Source organism: Cyprinodon variegatus, unplaced genomic scaffold (genome assembly GCF_000732505.1).
Source record: "Cyprinodon variegatus isolate N-32 unplaced genomic scaffold, C_variegatus-1.0 Scaffold1228, whole genome shotgun sequence".
NCBI lineage: Eukaryota > Metazoa > Chordata > Actinopteri > Cyprinodontiformes > Cyprinodontidae > Cyprinodon > Cyprinodon variegatus.
Genome location: NW_015151681.1, coordinates 177,727 through 181,793, shown reverse-complemented (window position 1 = coordinate 181,793; position 4,067 = coordinate 177,727).

Genomic DNA, 4,067 nt, shown 5'->3' with positions numbered 1-4,067 from the left:
TGATTAATCGCTTATTGAAATAATTGTCAACTCATTCAGTAATCGATTAATCGTTAACTGGTGTGTAGAGACTCTAAAATGTGTCTTTAGTTGACAGAGCAACCTTAAGCAGTAATTATACCTAAATTGTAAAAAATAAAAAATAAAAAATAAACATTTTGCATTTAAGATTAAAAACCTTTCAATCTGTCAACATGCTCTATCCAAAACACCTCAAGTAGAAAAGTTAATTTAGCAGAAAGTCTTATTTATGGGACCTTTCGCTATGCAATTATAAATCAATTAGTCCAAAATATTATCAACAGATTAATTAATTTGTTAAATAATCTTTGGTTGAATCCCTAATATAAACAAAGTTTGGGTTACGACTTCATTTCTGGCATTTTTCCTCTGCTGCTTTTTTAAAATTTATTTATTTTTTTTTTTTTAAGTAGACAAAAATTATCAAAATAATGTTATAAAATGCTGATATTACGATGCCTCCGTATGATTATTCTTGCCTTATTACACAGATCTAATCCCTACGGAAGAGGATAAGGGCCACTGAAAAAAAAAAAAAAAGTTTACTGATTCTAAAATTTTATTTAAATTTATTATTGGGGAAAAAAGTCAGAATTCGGACTTTTATTCTCAGAATTCTGACAACTAACAAACATGTTAGCATCAAGCCATAGCCATGTCTGTTTTAGAGACTAGCTCTGTGGTTTTAATGACCTTCTGCTCCTCTATTAATGAGGGGACCCAGCGGGCACGTAAAAAGTTGCCTAATTCTGTCATTTTCCACCAATGTGTCACTGGCCCTCTCAAACAACTCACATCTAATGTCAGTGAAGCCGAGTGCTCCCACATCTCTTCCTTCATGGTGCCCATCTTCATTAAAATCCAAAATTCTGAGATTAAAGTCAGGATTCTGAGATTAAAGTCAGGATTCTGAGATTAAAGTCAGGATTCTGAGATTAAAGTCAGGATTCTGAGATTAAAGTCAGGATTCTGAGATTAAAGTCAGGATTCTGAGATTAAAGTCAGGATTCTGAGATTAAAGTCAGGATTCTGAGATTAAAGTCAGGATTCTGAGATTAAAGTCAGGATTCAGATTCTTTTTCTCCGAATGCTGATTTAAATCTCAGAATTCTGAGATTTAAGAATTCTCAGAAAAAAAAACTCAGAATTCAGAGAAAAAAACTCAGAATTTTGAAATAAAATTTTAAATCAGTAAACTTTTTTTTTCAGTGGCCCTAATCCCTGCAAGGTTTTTGTGACACTTTTCATGAACCAGTCTTTAGGACCAGATGACCCAGCCTCTGCTTGCAGCCTCAGCTCTAGTTCATCCCTGGTGTTATGGTAAATACCGTCACACACGGACAAATGAACATATTCAGGTGGGACTGAGTGGAGCTCACACTTTTAAGGATTTTTAACTTCTGCAGTTTTTTTGGCTGTGGAACATAAAAAACCCTCCATTGACATTAATGACTCAGTGGGGGAAGAAAGAGCTTTTTGTTGTTTTTGATTTACTTTTTTGTTACGGGTTCAGTCTCAGATATCCTACAGAGAAATACAGTCCCAACATTTCCCTGAAAGCAGATATTTTATTTTCCCTTTTTTTTCCTCCTTTTCTTGGTTCCCGTTTTGTTTTGGTTGGGGAGGGGTTCTTTCTTGGGCCGGATTCCGGTTGCCATTTTTCAAATGAACAGCTGGGAGTTGGTGTTTTCCTCCCTGATGCAGTCAAACAGCCCTCAGGATGATGATTACTAGAAGAGGATGACTACATGAGGTCACAGGGAGAAAGAGGACCCCCAGATTATTCTATCCATTAATCTCTAGTCTCGTTATTCTACTAGATTTAGTCCAAATACTTTTTTTTCCTCCAAATTCAGCAGATGTTTGGTTTTGACTTCCTATCAGTGACTGAAAACAGAGACACGGTAGGTTAGAGTCATCCAGAGTCACATTAAAACTAAACCAGGATAAACATAGACATCACTTACTGGTAAAATGACATCAAATTATCTGACTTCCATCATCTAAACCTCCATGTTCATTAAAACTAAGTCTAAAAAATCAATCCAATAAGAACTTGAAGGAACCAGAAACTGGTACCACAGGCAGCATCAGTCGCCCTAACCCTTAAACCCCATCCTGACATTATCTAAAACCAAGAAAAACATGGAGGCACCAGAACAGCAAACGAGAACCTGGTTCTTTATTCATCTACTCTGAGTCAGATGAAAGCAGAAATGTTCTAAGCTTTTATAGAACTTTTATAGAACCAAGTGCTTTATAACGAGCCATACTGGTAATTTAGGCCCATTTAGGCTTTAAAACATTTATAAAAACTACATTCATTGGTTGTCAAACATACTATAGGTCAGCATCTGCATTTCAAGACAATAAGCACCTGAATATAACCCCTTGGAGGAGTGAGACTACCTCTGGCTGAATGGTAAAGGCAGTTGCTTCACTGGTAGAGGAGGCGTTGGTTTGTCTCAGCCTGTTAGCAAAGGATTAAATTCTTCTGTTTAAGCCATTATGGGAGTGTTTAAAGTCCAATGTGTTGCTTAGTTAATGTTTACTGCTCATGATGCCCCCCCGACATTGTTCTGAGAATACTGCTCTGATTTTTTTTACTGCCTGATCCAAAAAAAGCCCACCTAGACATCTCTTCCATAGATTCAAATCTAATGTACATTTTTAGAAATTCACTTACAAAAGCGCAATTTACAAACCGATTTCCTCCATTTCTAATAAATCTCTTCAGTGCTTTTTAGTCAGGGTAATGTTTAAAGCATATAACTGATTAGCCTTTGCCCCGTTAAGATCTTAGTTCTGCAATAAACAAACCAACCACCCCAGTTAAACATCGTTTTTTCCTTTAACATCATTGGCTAAAACCATTAAAGCTTTAAGATTATATAGCTGTGGTTACAGAACCAAAGGGGGCGTGGCTTATTTTCATTAGCATATTGATCCTCCATAGGATCAATATGTTGCATAAATACAGAGTCATTTAGAGCTGAAACAATTAATCGGATTATTGTATTCTTGAAATAATTGTAAACTAATTTAGAAATCGCTGAATCGTTAACTGGAATATAGAGACTCTAAAACATGCCTTTAGCTGACAGACTGGCCCACTTACTGTAGAGCGGTAATGAAAAACGAAACGATGCCAATCATAGGTATCAGGTGTCAATCAGGTATCATAATATCAGCCTAACGAAATTTCTTTTTGTTTTACACTTGTGTAAACAAAATGACAAATAAAATTAGTCTAAGTCTAATTATACTAAGATTATAAAAAAATATATAAAACTTTTGCATTTAGGATAAAAAAAAAAATATGTTTTTGTAAGTCAATATGCTCTATCCAGAACTCCTCAAGAGGAAAAGTTTTAGTTTAATCTGGTTCAATTCTGTAAAATATCTTCTTTTAAGAACATTTGGCTGTCTGATGGATTAATCGAAAACAATTTGACAGATTAATCGATTTGCAAAATAATCATTAGTTGCAGCCCTACACTCATTATTTCAAGTAACAGCTAAAGAAATACTTTAATTCACTTTAAACACTTTAATTAAAAGAATCAGAATCAAACTGATTCTTATAACCTGAATCGATGCTGAGCCCTACTGAAGACTCCATAGTCTCACATTTTTCATTTATCCACACTCTGATGGTGAGCTATACTGTAGCCACAGATGCCCTGGGGTACACTGACAGAAGCAATTCTGTCATTGGCCCCAAAGGGCCCTCCAACCACCAACAGCAGGCAAGGACAACGGCTGAGACAGACGGAGTTAGACCAACAACCCACAGTCACTCCTGAGAGCATCCAGAACAGTGGCGGTTTTTAGACCAAATGTACCAGGGGGGGCCAGGAGGGGGCCAGCGTGTTTTCATGAGGGCACAGAAAAGCATGAAATAAAAAAACAGCGCAAGGGATTCAAATATATCAATATAACAGCATGAAGTGAAATTTCTATTCAATTAGATTTAATTAAAATTAAAAAATGTCTTATCAGATCAATATACATTCACAATTTAGGAATTTTACATATTTTTGACT